Source organism: Peromyscus leucopus, chromosome 2 (assembly GCF_004664715.2).
Source record: "Peromyscus leucopus breed LL Stock chromosome 2, UCI_PerLeu_2.1, whole genome shotgun sequence".
NCBI lineage: Eukaryota > Metazoa > Chordata > Mammalia > Rodentia > Cricetidae > Peromyscus > Peromyscus leucopus.
Window position 1 is genome coordinate 103391301 of NC_051064.1, and position 17807 is coordinate 103409107.

Here is a 17807-nt window from a genome sequence, read left to right on the forward strand (position 1 = left end):
GTTTCTAGTAGTGATTAATTTATGGGGAGGGTCTTGTACAATGAAATTGGAATATGGAAAGAGATGAAAACTCAATTCACACACATATGAAAGTATCAGAATTCACTTTTATAAAAAAAAGAGTTGAGCCCTTCTGTCCCATGTTGAAGCTGCTTTCATAGTCACTGCCCGTGACTTTGAACTGAGGGTGGAGCCTGCTCTAGAGCTGAAGGATACCCTCACCTGTGCCTGCCCGATCATCCTCTCTTTGCACTCTCCTTTCTCAGATATCACAGTGTGTCAAGGTCTGTGGGTTCTCTCCTTCCTCTGTTCTCTCTCTCTGCTTACTCTGCATCAGCATTGTCTCCAGTATGCTTTCAATTCCATTTCAGCATCTAGTTTCCACAGGACCAACACCAGCACACGTGATGGCTGTAGGTGCATAGCCTAGTAGAATGACTCTGCAAGGAAATTGTCCAGTCTGGAAAGCATGAGAATTAAGGAATAATGGAATCCTTAGAGCTTTTCCAGTGGCATACAAGGATGCCTGAAGATTGAAGTGCAGGTAATACTCAGAATTAGGAAGATAACTCCAGACAGAAGACAAGAGGGTTATTGATATGTAGAAGGAAAACTAAAACATTTCATCAGGATTATTAAAGCCATCAAGACAGAGTACATTGTTAGGCTGGGTGATAATTGTGTCAGACACTCTAGAAGAAAACCTTATTGACTGGGATATTAAATACAGAAACTGTGCCTCTTATCCAGACTTGTGACTGACCATTTCAGGAAAGAAGGGAAATAGTGCCCAAAAGTGCAGGAATGGAGCTGAAATGGAGTACAGGAAAGACCTGAAGGTGATAACCATTGGCCCATATTCTGTCTTCCAGATCTGATCGTCTATTGTTACTCTTAAAGACTTAGTTTTGACTGGCTCAGAGGTAGACGCTCTCAGCAAGGACAGCCTATGTCTCTCGGCAATCTGTTCTGGGTGTGTTCCTTTGACTTCCCTCATTCTCTTGGCCAAAAGTTTAGCATATTCTACAGCCTTGTCCTTGTAGTTCTTCAGTATGTCAGCGTTTGTCTTGCAGGACATGTGAGTAACAAGAAGTTGAATCTTGGGTGCTTTGGTCCTAGGCTTCTGACCTTCTTTACTAAGAGCTTTTTAACAACTTATTGGCAGACATCATCTTCTTTAGAGAGATTGAAAAGGTTTTGGATTCTGCTAGGTCTTTTGGACCCCAACCAACTAGGCACAGTAGTATCTGTCAGACTAGGAATATCCTTCTCTCCATTTTCACAATAAGCAAGTTGAAAACACACAGATTGGCATCCACAGTGCATCTAGAACAGACTTGAACTTCCTCTCTCCAGTTCTCCTCAGTCCATAACAATAATACCCCCTACTCAACAGCAGGCACATTCTGCCATGGGTCAAGACACCTTGCTTCATGGGAAAACATTGTTTGTCATGCCCACTACTGATCTGGACCACATAACCCTTCCACTCTTCACGCAAAGCATCAGTAGCTACGTCTGTGGCCATGTGCTTCTCATAGAAAGTGTGGAACTTTCATTCATCATCTGCTTCAATGAGTTTCTGACAGCCAAAGTGTCTTGGAGGGTGAGATTCAGCTTCATCTTGACACGGCCAGTCACCTGGGAGGTACCAAGGAGAAGAGGATAGGCCTGAATTTACTACATTTGACTGTGCATGGGAGAAGGACATTGAGCTAAGCAGAAATAGTCACGTACAAGATGCTTTGTGCATACATGTGTATGTGTATCTGTCTGTCTGTCTACAAGACCTGAATACCTCTGGAAGAGACTATTAAGGGAGAGAGAGAGAGAGAGAGAGAGAGAGAGAGAGAGAGAGAGAGAGAGAGAAAAATAATCCTTATGGAGTTAAAATTATAGAGTCAGTAAGAAGATCAAAGCCCCTGGGCCCAAGAAGAGGGATTCAACTCCAAGAGGAAGAGAGAAACCTCTTTGGGGGTACTTAGAGAAGAATGGAGGGCCAGAGTGACAGATAAGAGGTTGAAATGAAGAATGACTCATTCAGCATTTCTTCCAACTACATGTCACACAAAGCCCTTTTGAGAACAAGAATATGGCACAGGAAAATGTTCACAGGATAGAGATGATCCAGAGGAGCTGGGAAGCACAGTTGGGGTGCCTACTAAGTTGTCCCTTAATCAATGTGAGGTATAAAGACAAACCTTGAATGTTTGCAGTGAGGTCACTGGCCCAAAGAACTAGGACCCTAATCACCAAGAAAGAAAAAGGCCTGTCTCCTCTAGCTTGAAATTTCCTTACTCAAAGAAAAGGGATGGCATTGTGATCTCTACTTTATGTCATTGACACTCATGGGAAAAGATCTTGTATGTGAACACCCATCTCCCTTGTTTGAGTGGCATTGTCCTTTTTTGTAACAGTGAGAGATAAAGATGATTAAGATGTTTGCTTGCACACTGCTCTGCAGGTCAACTCGGTGCCTGGAAAAGATGTGTGACTTCTCCGAGCCCAGGCTTGACATGCGCACAGGCTGACCTAGAATTAGACAGGCAATGGCACACTCACCCTGTGTACTCATCCCTCAGCACTTACAGTTTTGAAGGAAACCATTATTACTGGCATTCCTACAATGAAAAAAAATTTAAAGTCTGAAGGTACCTAGCTCCCAAGTATTTTTTTCCATTAAAATAATTGTTGTCAAAATATAATATGTGCAACCTTCCAGCATCTTAGGAAAGGGACCACAGAATTAGAACAAGCAGAACAGAGGCCAGTGACTGAAATCACAAAAATGACAAAGGCCAAGTGCTCCCTAGCATGACAGAGGTGACTCTGGGAGCCAGCGCTCAGGGAGGCACTGAAACTGGGTAAGGATGAGCCAAGCATGTCAGTTTCCAAAAGCTGTCAATTTATGTCTACAAGCATTGCTTATACTCGCTAATCACCTCAACATCCTCCAACCAAACAAAGCTCTGTATGCCACTGACTTTGAAGTATAACTTGGAGACGGGCCATCCAACACCCCTCCCCCCTGCAGTGGGCTGTGCAGGTGTTGGCTTCCAAACTTGTTTTATTCCAGTGATGGCCAAGTTTGCAGGAATGTCATGAGAAGAGATTTATAATACTTTCTGATCCCTCCCAGTTCCAAATCACTGTATGAATAATCTTTCTCATAGCGAGCTAGTCATTCTCTGAGAAGCCGTGGCCAAAATCAACCAAGTGAGCAAACTTAAGGAAATAAGTTTTTCCCTTTTAAAGAAATCATTTTGCTGAAGTTTTATAAAGCTCGTAAAAAAAAAAAAAAATTACATGTTGGCTTGAATTTGGGAGAAAGACTTGCTTTATCTGAACTCATTTGCCAAAAAACATTTAAATGAGCACGTGCAAGATGTAAAAGCAGGCAGACAGCATCATTTGTCTGTTCCCAAACTCCACACTGTCCACAGCGGTAAAGGCAGTGCTTGGCTACAGGTGTTAATGAATGCCGCAAGGAGGAAGGTGGCTTTCGGTAGGGTCATGACAGAGCTCTTGGGTTAGGTGCCATGGAACCCACTGAAGGGCTTCTGACCCCACAGTCACCGTTGGATCTGACAATGGTGCTCATTGTTACAACTAAGTGTCGGTTACGAGCAAGTTCCCGTTCCTGAGCAGGGCTCAACTCTTGCTATTCCCAACATGGCTGGTGCCTTCATTCTTTGAGGATGTGTTTATTCAGCCTAGTAAAAACATTAAAAACTGGGAATAAATCTGGGCTGGCCCCAGAATGCTTTTCACCACAGCTGTAAACCATAAAACATGCAGAACGGTGGACAGCAGCGCTCCACCTAGCAGACTGAGAACGGGCCTGGAGGTGGCCCTTGCGTCGATGGCTGCCATGCAGCGCTTCCCTGCAAAACCGCTACGAACAGACAGCATCTAGAAGGTGCTAAATTATTAGTGCTGGTGTTTTTCAGGAGGGTAGGGTGGGTAATAATAAAAACCATGTGTTCAGCAGCCTTCTTGGCCATATAAAATAGAGGGGCCTGTGACTTTAAATGCTGTAAAAGGGGTTAATTGTCTATTTCTGAATGTGGCAAGTTTATTGATCTTGTTAACAGCAACGGAGCATGTGCCATGGGTTACTATGGCAGGAAATAAAAGTATCCATTCATCCTACTTTCATGGGCGCTGTGATTGGGTTTGCAGCCCGAGTTAAGGGGCAGACCAGATGGATGCCATGCAGTTCATCCACCTGCCGCAGTCTGTACCCATCCTCAAGCTCCAGTTCCTTGTGGCTCCATGTTTACTGTCATTTCTCACTGACCGTCTGTGGGTCAGTTCCTTTCAGATCGACTGCGTTGTTTATTCATATCACAACCAAAAGCCATAGGCAAGGACCAGCGCTGTTTGGCAGAGAAAGCCACTGGCCATCAGAGAGGTTAAAGAAAGCTGCCGCCATTCTAGAACCGTTACGTAGAGGTCCAAATGCACGTCTAGTTATTTGAATAGTCCACTTGTCTATTCACTCCACAGGCATGTACTGACATCCACTAAGAGCCAGACACTGGCCTGGATGTTGGAGATGGAACAGTGTGCTGACAATACTCCTGCCCATATGGAGCCTATAGTTTGGAGCACCTGAAGCTAGCTTTCAGAAACATACGTAATACTTTCACATTCATGACCAGCATCTTTAATTTCACCCTTTTCCTTTGGGGTTAGTACTGTAGACATGGGTTACCTCAGCTCTCCCACTCAGATATCAGGCCCTATGAAGGCACAGCTATCTGGTGCTTCTCTTTTTAATGCTCCACTTATAGCTTGAGACTTGAAGAGCCCCCAGCCTTTACTCTGCTAGAAAAAAATGGCATCCTTCTTGGCATTAGCCAGCTCTCCATGGCTATGACATAGTAGCCCAGTGTCTTGGTTAGGGTTTTTATTGCTATGAAGAGACACCAGGACCACAACAACTCTTACAAATGAAAACATCTCATCGGGGTGGCTCGCTTGCATCTATTATCATCATGGAGGACACTATGGCAGCATGCAGGCAGATGTGGTGCTGGAGTGGTAGCCGAGAGTCTTGCAGGCAACAGGAAGTCCACTGAGACACTGGGCAATATCCTGAGCATAGGAAGCCTCAAAACCCACCCCACAGTGACACACTTCCTCCAACAAGGCCATACCCTCTAATAGTGACACTCCCTATGAGATTATGGGGGCCAATTGCATCCAAACTACCACACGAAGATAAATAATTCAGGAAGGCCTATTTGGTTCACAGTTTCAGAGTTTTCAGCCCATGGTGGTTTGCCCTGCTGCTTTACGCAGATCAACATGGCCGAGCACGTGGTGGGGAATTGCCTGTTTGCCTCACAGCAACCAAAACAGAGAGAAAGGAAAGTACTGGGGGAGAGGTCCAAAAGTCTCCTTCAAGGATGGCCAGCCTCCAGGACCTAACTTCCCTCCCTATGCCCCATCTTGTAAAGACCTCTCTACCTTTCAAGAACACCACAAGTCAGGGGCCAAGCTTTTAACACACACACACACACACACACACACACACACACACACACACACACACCTGGAAGACATTCCACATTATCCCACAGCACTCTTACGACTCCAAGTTTTATTTAGAATTATCCCTACTTTCATTATGGAACACTGTGGTAGGTGATATGCTTGTATCGATCGTCTCATTAATGCTAAAACAACCACACCCATAAGCCTCACTTGGCAGCTATGAAAGTGGTGCCCAGTGAGTCTTGCTCACGTTCTTACAATGGGTGTGAAGCAGAGCTGGGAATCTGACAGCAGCCAGGAACTCAGAAATCCGTTTCTGTAAATTGTGTACCTGAAGTTGAGTTGTGAAGGAATCTTTGGCACCTGAAATACCCAGAGACTATGGAGATTGTTCTGTAAACCAGGCTGGCCTTGAACTCACAGAGATCCACCTGTCTCTGCCTCCCAAGTGCCGAGATTAAAGGCGTGCGCCACCACCATGCCTGGCTGGACTGTTCTATTCTGTGGCATACATGGCAGAGAAGGTGAAATGTGCCAGCTAGGGTCACTTCCAGTCCACCAGCGAGAGATGCGTTCAGCCACTCTGACCTTTATGGCAAAGGTCATTTTGACATGCTCCACCCTTCATTTCAAAGGTCCCCTCCCCCAGTAATTTTCAAAGGAATCCCTGTGTTCCTAGAAAGGTGACAAGTCACAGACTGGCTAGAGTCAGACAGTAGAAGGGAGATCCACATCTGTTTGTGATAGTTGCTTCTTAAGAATCATGTGGCCGGAATAGTACACGAGCAGTCGGCATTTCTGAGGCAGGGTGGGGCCACACCCAGGGCACGGGTCAACTGGTAGAAGACCCAGGCCAGCTGGAATCAGCAGGGGTCTTGGGAACACAGAGCCAGCCCTTTCTATCAGTTTTGGTGGAATAGTTTCTCCTTTAGGTAATGTGGATGTAATCGCCATTTATAGTCTTCAATCTACACCGAAATGTATTTATTATTGGCTGTCTTAAGCAGTAACACTGTGAGATCGTGACTTATCCAGCAGTTACAGGCAGATTCCAGAGCCTGGATGAAAAGATATAAAAATATAGTTAGAAGAGACCCAAAGCCCACAGTTTAGTCAAATGGGAACAAAATTCAAAGAATGAATCCTAACCTATTTGGAATTTTTATCACTTCATTTGCTAACAAGCACCTGAAAATGTGAGTGTGAAAACTGGCGGGGGGGGGGGGGGTCGCAAAGGAGTTTTGTGTGTAATTAGGTTCTGTTTAGTTTCTGTATGTGGAAATGACTTCTGGTACATGATAGCACAGCACAGGCCAGTAGACTGGGTCTCCTGGTAGTGCCTACTTAGTTGATGGAAGTCTCCTAGTGTCACTGGGCATTGCTGGAGGGGTGATACCTTGCCAAGCAATCGTGCTTTTGAGACCACTTTCCTTAAAATGCATGTCAAGTTGAAATCCATCGTCTTTTTCATGTAAGCACATTTCAGTTACATCTCTGATCCAAAGAATGGGACAATGGCTACTACTACTCAGTGTTGTGGACTGAGACACTCTAAGGAACAGTCCAGAGAGGCAAGATGGAGAAGTGCTACCCATTCTCCTGAAGGGATCGTGGCCATGTGCTGTTTTGTGCGTGAAGAACAGCTCCCACCTTCCTCTCCCTAGTTAGAGTACTTCTAGAATGCCAACCACAGTCTTGCCCTCTTGCCTAAGAGAACAGGCTGGGTTGGAAGATGACCCAAGCCAGGCCAATTCTAACCCTTCTACAAAACTTCTTCTAGTTGGAACCTGTCAAAGGACCTTGCCTTTCTCTCTTGAATGTGTAATTATAAGTCTGCAAATGGCCACGGCCATAAAACCAAGATCCTGGGGTGAGAGAAAGACAGAATTATCAGGTTCTTTGAATGTAAGTTCTCTGGGCCAGCTTCACACCCACTTTGCTCATGTATTGGCAAGTAAATCAGTTTTAAAAAAATTCCCTTCTTTCTTTAAACTAGATTTAGACTTCTATCATTTCCAGCCAAGAACCCTGAGTGATACAAATGATTGGAGCAGGCCCAGAGAAATATGGCCCTCAGTGATCTGACAATTAGGAAAAGCATTTGGATAAGACATAAATGACATTTTTAGAAATGCCTAGTACTCATGGGAAGCCTCCTGCCTCAGCCTCCTGAGTGTTGGGATTACAGTCAAGAGCCACTATGCCTGGCTCCATAGCAGTGTTAATATGCCTTCTAATACATTTTCATCGACATTATCCACCAGTATAAGGATTTTATTGGTATTTTCAAATACACTTCTATGCGGCATTCAGAAATGATTGTCCTCAAAATCGTTGACCATTTCACTTTTGAAACACCGTATGTCCGGTGTTAATGCTTATCTGTACTTGATAGTGGTAGTTAACAAAACCAAACCAGGAGCCAGAGAGATGGCTCAGCAGTTAGGCAGCCGCTGCTCCTCCAGAGGACCTGGGTTTGATTCCTAACACCCACAAACCAGCTCACAGCTATCTGTAACTCCAGAGCTCCCTCTTCTGGACTCTGTGGGTACCAGGCATGCCTGTGGTTCACAGACATAATGGAAGCAAAACATTCATACGCATAAAAATAAACAATTTTAAAGAAGAAAAAAGAAAGCCAAACTAGCAGCTTGTGAAGTGTTGGTGTGGGCAAGCTTCCCTGAGGGACATTGACTGGAGGATGAAGTGGACGGAATGCACTCACTGGACTCATGTCTGACCTCTGAGAATGTTAGTAGCAAAGTGGGACGTGCCCCTGCATTTCCATTGACACTTCTTGTAAGTAAGGGAAGTGTGTGAAAGTTTGGCCCAAATTTACAGGACAACATCTGCCACTCAGTCTTCTGCAGGGCGAGGAGAGGAGGCCTGTTGTGCTCCCACTATCCAGATCAAGCACCAAGTCCAGAGACCTCTTAGCTCATTAAAGGATCACCTGTAGACAAGGGGCAGAGGGCACCTTTAGGGGAGAAATAACCATGTTCATAAATGAGTACCAAAACAGGGTCTCAAAAATAGGGCTTGATATACTTTAATTGATTCACCGAAACACTAATTACATCTAATATCCCTCGGATGCCGTGCTGCTGCTGAAGTGAAACCACTGAATGCTCTGTTTAGTCAATACTTAGGCACCTGTGACCACTGTCAGGTGTAGAGAGAGCAACAGTCAAAGCTGAGTGAATAAATAAGTTGGACTATGCTGTCACTGAAGTGCAAGGCGATGACCCAGAAACGCAGTGGGCTGGAATTGTTTGACCAGAGGAAATCGATTCCCACCTGGTATGGTCATTGCTGCAGACCACCGTCTGGATTTTGTTTGCACTTGGATCATAGAGAGGAAGAAAGGGGCAGGGTGCAGGAGCAGGGGCTGTTGTCCTGTTGAGATGCAAATGGTGGGCTTCCTCCGTGAAGATCTACAAGAAGTCTTAACTGCAGGCCTGCAGAGGTGCTCTTTGGCTGCTGGTATCGTTAGTGTGCCCTGATTTCTCCTGGTGGAGATTTCTGTTTGACTCCACAGTAGAGTTCTCAGTCCAGTTATGGCAGTAATAGACATTATGCCTCATTCAGGTGAGCAACCTTAATAGTTTGGCATGTTTAGTATCATCCTTGGAAAAGTTAAATACCTTTTCTGAAGACGACTCAAGGCAACTAAGACTCGAAGTCCAGTTGACCTGGGTCTGAAGCCAGCTGTGATATGCCACCTCCCCCAAATCCACCCCTCCCACCTCCCCCATCCACCCCTCCCACCTCCCACTCATCCACCCCTCCTACCTCCCCCATTCACCCCTCCCACTCCCTACCCATCCACCCCTCCTACCTCCCACCTCCCACCTCCTTCCCATCCACCCCTCCTACCTCCTTCCCATCCACCCCTCTCACCTCCCACCCATCCACTCCTCCCACCTCCCACCTTCTTCCCATCCACCCCTCCCACCTCCCATCCATCCACCCCTCCCAACCCCCACCCCTGTGCTGGTGCTGTGTCTACACCCACATGCTGATAGAGAGAAGACTGTCACAGGCAGAGCTGGAGTTCTTCTTCCACACCCCATCCAATCGTGCTGCAGCACACCCAGGTCAGTAAGGAAGAGCCTTCTGAAATATAAATCCTGGCGTGACAAGCCACAGGACAGCAGTGTGCTTCTCTGACTGAACAGTGGGCAGGACAAAATGGAAGATGACCCCACTCTATTCCCAACATAAAACTCATCATCAGGCTGTGACTTTGCTTCTCAGAACTGAGATTCCCAAAGCCTGGGCTCATTGACCTCTGAATCGAGCTATGGGCAGTATCTACTTGGATGCCTGGGATCTTTGACCTTACAGCTCTTTCAAGAGTCATTGAACTTATTGGCGATAATCACTATAGCAACGTTTCTTTTCTCCTTTTACAATTACTTATTACAAGTTAGGATGGGATTTCATGGAGGTTGGGGTGGTGGCCATGCTCTTGAGTCTGAGATTTCCTCCTGCCTCCCTTCCTCCTCTCCTTTTACATAACCTAACTAAGACACCAAGAAAGATTTGTCCTTGAGACTAAGCAATCTGTATCTGATGTGTCTCCAAAGAGAAGAATTGCTGCTGACTTCACATGTCTCATCAGCATGGCTCTGTGTTATATTATGGCAAGGACACCGGGCTGATTATTAGGAAGCCTGATTTTGGCCCTGATTTTGATTCCTCTCCAGTATGTCTGGGAAGTCACTTTACCTATATTGGCATCTGCAAATGAGGAAGGCTGGAGAAGCCACTGTGCTACACACTGTTCTGTAAACCCTGGAGACTCATGGCATGATCTTAGCATCTGTCCTAAGGGGGATGGCATGGTAGAGGAGGGCAAGCTTGTATAAACTATGTGGGGTTAATCCCCCATCCCTACTGTAGCCAGAATAAATGGTCTGGCATGTTTTTAAAGACAGGCTTTCTCTGTGTAAAGGCCCTGGCTATCCTGGAACTCCCTCTGTCAACCAGGCTGGCTTCAAACTCACAGAGATCCTCCTGCCTCTGCCATCTGAGTACTGGGATTAAAGATGTGCACCACCACAGTCTGGCGATGTATTATCCCATTTTTTAAGCCTCTGCCAGAAAACCTACTCATAAAAAGGTTAAAAGTCACTAAGTGCCTCAAATGTGCTTTCCAGCATATCTGATTTCAGTATTACCTGTTTATGGTCTTCACTAATAGAAAGAATGGGGACTTTATTTTGTCATGTTGCTCTAAGCATGAGTTTCTTGTCAAGAAATCAATCCTTTCACTCTCCTCCTACCTGGTTCAATACCATATAAAGCACACAGAGCAGGCCTGTTTCCCCTGTGAATACATTCTGTTGAGCCTCTTCCATCACTGTTGGAGCTCAGGAGAGATGCTCATGTTTTCACAGCTTCTGCCTTGAGCAAGCTATCTTGATAAGAGTGACTGCTCAGTGCAGTTCTGAACTCAGAAAGGCCTTGCCACAGCTGGGCAGCCAGAAACCATTATCCATGCAAAGCACAGGTTGTCCATCCACTTAGAGACAAATGTATGATCCTGGGTCATTTTCCTATGCTGCCCTTAGCATCTTTGTGAGAGTGAGTGTATACTTGGTTATCTTCTGGACAAGTTGGATGAATCTGTGTGTCAACTGGGGCTCTTCGTTGTTTTTGTTTGTTTGCTTGTTTGTTTGTTTGTTCCGCCCCAAGACAGACGACTTAATGGGCTGCTGATAATGCCCAGGCTGCTACTGGCTTTGGGGGCAGATCAGCTTCTTTAGCGTAGGGCCTTGTGGTTTAGAGCAAAAGACATCCGGGAGACAGGATCTCAACTAGCATTATGTTTAAGAACCTTTGTAATTTCTCAAGCATCAAACCTAGTTCTCCCAAAACAAATGATGTTTCCATTTATAAAACAGATCAAAGGAGTGAAGAGATAGGAGAATTCTGCCAGATTCCACTTCCTTGCACTTCCTGGAGCTCTGGGTTTCTGCCCTACTGGCTACACTACGAAGTTCAGTTTCTGAGGCTCACACAGGTGGGCTCTAGTCACCTTTCTGTAGTCACCTGCCCCCACCTTTTTTTTTTAGCATATGCATCTGTTTTTGTGAGAGGCCTTAGCAACCAGCCTTTCAGTCTTCTTTGCCCACACAGAAACACATGACTAAAATCCTGTTGTGTGCACTGAAGGTGTAGTGTGTGGCCCTGTTGACTTTCTCCCTTCTGGACAGAAAATGTGAACTATGCATATTAACACCAACTTAGCTAGGAATACCAAGTTCAATGAAACAACATAAAATGCTTTACATTTTACCAAAAAAAAATTTTGAAGCAAAGTCCCTGTTATTATAATCTCTAGTACCCAACAAGAGTAAAATATAGAAATATGATGTTAAATATTCATAGTGTATGTGATAAAAACTTCTGAATTCTGACTGCAGGAAGCCATTGAGAATGAATCCTACAAGTGCCAGGTTGAGAGAAGCCAAGCACAAGGAGCACAAATTACATAACTATGTAATTAAGATGTTAAAAACAGATCTTCAAAACCGACAAACGAACATAAAACCACAGCACTCAAAAAAATGGTTCCTTTTGAAAGAGACCAGCAGAAGAAGAGTGGGAGGTTCTTTAGGGCAATGATGTTCTTTATTTAGGTTCCATAGGCACAACCATTTTTTAAAAGTTCATAGTTATCATTTATGCATCTATATTTTTCTTAAACTGTAAAAGCTTATGCCCAAATGTCTAACTTACTAGATAGTAGGCAAAAAACTTACTTCTGGGTCATATAATATATATCAAATAAGAAATTAAAGCCAGCAGTGGTGGCCCACGCCTTTAATTCCAGTGCTTCGGAGGCAGAAGCAGGTGGATCTCTGAGTTCAGGCCAGCCTGGTCTACAGAGAGAGTTCTAGGACAGCCAGGGATACACAAAGAAACCCTATCTCAAAAAACCAAAAAACAAAACAAAACAAAATTAAATTCGACATACTTAAGACTTGAACAAATCTAAGGCAATAATCCATCTCAGTACAAAATATTTTTCTGAGACCAGAACCAAGTACCATGATAGGCTATAAATCATGCCACTTATAATTGGATGAGCCATGATTAGGTTTTATATATTTTAGCTGTGTTAACAAAGATTATTTTAAATAAGCTTCTTATGCCAGCTATCAGTTACCTCTGAAGTGTGCTTTTGTCTGAGGAACAAAGTGTTTATAAAATAAACAAAGTGAACAATGTAGTCAGTGTTTGCATAGAAGCCATCTGATGATAGCACTCTGAAAGATAAAATCCCTCTGAGACGGTCCAGGAGATGGCCATCTGGTTTGTTTTCTGAGAATCCTGGCAAAATGACTCATGGCTAGGGATCTTCCCAGGCTGGATTTGAAAACGTCTTTAAAGAGGACCATGAGTTTGGCAGTGATGTTACCACTGACGACAATAATACCATCTTTTGAACAGAATGCTAGTTGCCTAATTGGCTAAATTAGTTTCCTAACTGCTAAAGTACCACAAATTGAGTGTCTGAAACAGATTTACTACCTCAAGATGAAAAGTTAGAAGTCAGGATGAGCCTCATTGGGCTAGATTTTCTGTGCTTTTCCCACTGCATTCCTTGGCTGGTGACTCTCTTCCCCCTTCAGCCAAGGTATTGACTTTTTGCCTCTCTCTCCACTTTTTAAAGGGTACTCGTGATTATGTTAGATCCACCCACATAATCCCTGATCACTGATTGCCAGCCCTGATTCTACTGGTGACCATAAATTCCCCTTGCCATCTAAATCTAGCCAGAGGCTCCAGGGATTAGAACTATGCACATCTTCAGGGGTAGATTTCCTCTGTGTACTACGGATAGAGTTACATTGAAGTATTTCTAAAGTATGTTTACCTAAATTTTCCTTGTGAAGCCTCAAGACAATGCTGAAGTTGTTGCTTGGCATGAAGTTGTTTTCTTCTAGGTGCAGGGATAACCATTTAGCAAGGGTTGAGGATTAAGTGTAAGGAGAAGCGATTACCTCTATTTCCATAGTTGGTGAAGGAACAGCCCGGGAATAGTGGTCAGATTCTCGGTCCCCTGCCTGTGTTCCCATCCAGTGGAAAACTTGACTCCAAACCCAGACCCTCTTGTGGCTGAGCTATATGGGCAATGTGAGAATTCAAGTGGTTTTTATTTCAAAGGTTAAAGCATTCAAGATAGGAAAATTGGCAGGTGGTGGACGCTAATTGCTACTCTGTGAAGCAGTGTTTGCAAAGGCCTCCCGTTCTCCGTCGTCGTCGGTTGTCACAAGTGCTCTGCCTCTCTCCCCCATGCTCACCCCTCGGCCTGGCTCCTGGTCTCATCACAAAGAAGTATTTCTCCCACTCTAGGACGCTTCAGGCCTTTCAAATTTGTTCCAGAGCAGGCTTGGGTAGGGTGTGGGACTCCAGAGCAGTGATGAAATAAAGTTAAGCCTTGAGTCACTGGCTGTGTGGGCGTGCTGTGGGAGAGCAGTCCTCAAGGCTGTGGCCTAGGCAGAAGGCTCTCACCGCCAGCATCCAATACCTTTGCCAGGAGCCAGCCTCTCTGCCTGCTCATCCCCTAATCCCCTTGAAACTGGGGAGAAGATTTTGGCTTTCATTTACTGCAGCTCAAGAAGCCTAAGACCTCTGCTTTGTCAGGACTAAGAAGAAAGACTTCTCCAAAGCCAGAGTCTGGTCACTGGCTGAGACACTTTTAGCAGGGCCCATTCTACTACCATTGCGCGCACGCGCACGCACACACACACACACACACACACACACACACGCACGCACGCACGCACGCACGCACGCATGCACACACCACCCCTGTTATGATTCTCAAATCTAGGGAGCTCTAGTAAAACAGGGAATTTCAGGCTAGTTTTTAAAAGTGAGACCAGGAAGTAAAGACATTTTGCTAGGTGCAGACCTGGTTCTATTTATTATGCCCCAATGAGTTGTCTAGGTTTCCACACAGTGACCTTATACCTCCATATTCATGAAAATAGCACATCTGGAGTTTGAGTTTCTTCTAGGCCAGTGGTTCTCTAACCTTCCTGACTCTGCAACCCTTCCATACAGTTTCTCATGCTGTGGTGACCCCCAACCATAAAATTACTTTTGTTGCTATTTCATAACTGTAATTTTGCTACTGTTATGAATCATGATTCATTTAATTGGAGACAAGTTTGACAAAGGGGTTGCAACCCGCAGGTTGAGAACCACTGTTCTAGATCATTCCGTAAGCAGAGAGTCTCTCTGTTCGAAAACCTACTGCATACCTTATGTTCCTGGGTTGCAGCTGTATGTGGAGCAGGTGGCTGTTGATGCAAAACTGAGGCCACCCTTATTTTACTTTAAGACTCTATGAGCTCAAAATAGTCTCCTCTCAGTAATCATTTCCCCCAATAAAATGTATGAAAGAATGATGCTGTGGCAGCATAGGCTGCTGAGGAAACATTTGAGGAAATGGTACGGAGGCCTGGTCTACAGTCCAAAGCACACTCCTGTGTGTTAGGCGCTTCCTGCAGAAGTCATCCCTAGGAACCCCAGTGTCCGAGACTGGGTAAAGCAAAGCAAGGCTGCGTTCCCACTGAGCCGCCACACTGGCACAACAACACAGTAGGCTGGCTGAGGGAGTAAATGGCAATCTTGCCTGTGGAAGTGAGCACCCTCTTGACTGCTCCTGGCCTGGACTCTTTCCACGGTACATGAAGTCAGTTACACATAGCCCTACGCGGCAGGCACAGGATGGGCACTGAGGCTTACCAAGTCCACAGCTTGGGTAGACTCGTGTTTGAGGTTCATAGTCTGGCTTTGTTGGAAAGCACAGCGCCTGGCCCCGGGGGATGTCATCTGTGAGAAGTGAGAGCTACTAAGTGTACAGTGAGTGCCAGCTGCTGTCACCATGGTCTCGTCGGCCTGAAGAAATGAGGAACACCATAGGCGCATCTGGACCCATCTAAGGCCACAGAAGGGACACTCTGCTCCAGCTACCTTCTAACTGAAAACATGACAGCAAATGCAAACTGTTTATACGTTCTAATTGGTTGTAAGCAGTGGAATGGTGATTAACATAAATTAGTTGTCTCAGTGTTTTGAAGTTTGCATGTTGAGCAATATTTCTCCTGTAATAAATCTAGTTAATGCTTATTTACAAAATAACTAAATTTCAAGTAATACATGCTGATGTTGCTAAAGTAAGTTTGTGGGTTTGTTACTGGAAAAAAAAAAAAAAGACCAAATAATTGAATTTTGTTGTGTAGCTAATTGGCTGTTTGAAAGCATGAAGAGGGCTGGAATTAGACTCAATGGAGAAGCACTTTGCTAGCATGTTGGGCCTTGGATTCAATCCCTAACACAAGAAAAATAAAATAAACAAATACTATTAAATGTTGAAATTTTATCACAGTAGATAGAAATTGTTACTAATACATAATAGGCTTAAATTGTGTTTAATTCTGTTGACTCTGGATTTGTTCACTTAATGAAAAAGAGAAGTGTCAATATCTCCAAATATTATTAATTGATGGTTTGATTTAGAGATAGTTGGTATCCAGTTATTTCAGATTGGTATCATTTAATTTTGATAAACATGAGCACTCTATCTCTTTCTGGTGTTTAATAAACTTGTAAGATTATTATAGAAAAACAGCAAAATCCCTGCTGATGAATGCTCTCCCACGAGCCTGCCTGTACTGACAGTTCATTGGCCACAAGGATTCATCTGATTCTACGGAATCCAGAGGCATGCCTTGTTCCCAACCCAGACCCTGTCTGGTCTGAAACTCGACCTCAGCAGACCTCCCTGAGGCCTGGGCCACAGCATAGATCTCCCGTCAGATTGCACATCTCAGGAGGCTGGCTTCTGGGGGCAGCCCACGGTTAGGCCAAGTTATTTGGGAAAAGCAGTCACTGTGTTTATTTTTACAAGGCAGATGACGGTGCATACTGCATTCTTTTCTTGAAATAAAAGGAGTTCAGTGGGAAAAAGGGAAGGTTCAGGGTCACAGAAGAAGCCATAAGGGTATTTTGTAGATAGAAAGTTCCATTTTTACCTTGTATGCTGGTTTGGGGGAACAAAGTAGTTCAGGTTATCTGTGTACAGAATGAAGTGGGAGCTTCCCTCCAAGAACACAGGGAAGCCCTTAAGCCAGGACTCGGGACCCTGCCCCTGCTGATGTGAACAGAGCGATAGTGGTGGTATGAGGCCTGAGTAGCTGCCTACCATGACTCTATCCCATTCTATCAAGACCGTAGTTAAGCTTCCTTGACAAATACTGGGTAATAGCTAGATATGAGAATGTGGGGTTGACTACAAGGACTATCTAATACTCTGAGTGATCCAGTGGAGAGGAAAGGACCAAGTTTCTTATCAAGATAGGCCATGAAACTGTTTGTCACTCAGCCTGCACATATTTACTGAGCACCTACTTTGAGCCAGCTACCTTTCTAGGAACTGAGGAGGCAAGAGTGCAAGAAACAGGCCAAGGTCTTAGTCTGTTGCTTAGAAGAAGAAGCGCCAGTAATTCTGAAGAGAAGCCATGACTGAGAAGACACAGAGAGAAAAATGAGAGGGAATAGAATGGTATGCTGGATTGCAGCTGCTATGCAGGAGTTGATAGAGAAGACGCCATTGGGCAAAGCTTGAGTGAGGTGAGAGAGTGAGCAACGGAGCTATCCAAGAGAGAAAGCATCTTCCAGACAAGGGGGGCAGACAGCAGGAAAGAAGCGTGTTAGCAGAAGCATGCTTGGTACCGACCCTGAGCCTGCTGCTGTCCTAGGAACTGAGGCTGCAGGACTGAGAAAAACAAGTCAAGGAATCTTGGGAATAGACTAGGAAGAGCTTCAAGGTCAACTGCCACCTCCTATCAATTTGTGGGAAGCCCTGCACTTAGGTGTTGACTACACAGTTTCCAAACAGTGACGAAGAGCTGGTACCTGCACGTGACCATTGCGCTTCCTCTGGCAGCAAGGGAGACCCAGGATAGGACTGGGTTAGGTTTGCAGAGCACGGGAGACAGACTTGAAGAGCTAATGCGTCTCCCGGTAGGCAGCAGAGCCCGACCTCCGTGTTTCTCCTGTTTGTTTTAATAGCTCTCCTTAGCGGTATGGAAGGTCTGGAGTTGGATCTGTTTGTTCCATTTTTACATTTCAGGCGGTTAAGTGAAACCAAATCTATATTCCTGTCACTGTGGGGCAAAGAAGGAAAATAAACTCCAACACTTGGTGTAGACAGTGGAAGAGTGGAGCGAGAATCGGGCTCCTTCACACCGACTCCCCTTCTTCCTGCAGAGATGCCCTTC

At 44.9% G+C, this 17807-nt stretch overlaps 1 protein-coding gene and 1 pseudogene across 1 annotated transcript in view; one reads left to right on the top strand and one right to left on the bottom strand.

Moving 5' to 3' along the window:
* The window catches only part of Ror1 (receptor tyrosine kinase like orphan receptor 1), a 149743-nt gene that overhangs the window by 67138 nt on the left and 64798 nt on the right, over positions 1-17807 (top strand).
* On the bottom strand, positions 699-1774 carry LOC114693737 (annotated as a pseudogene).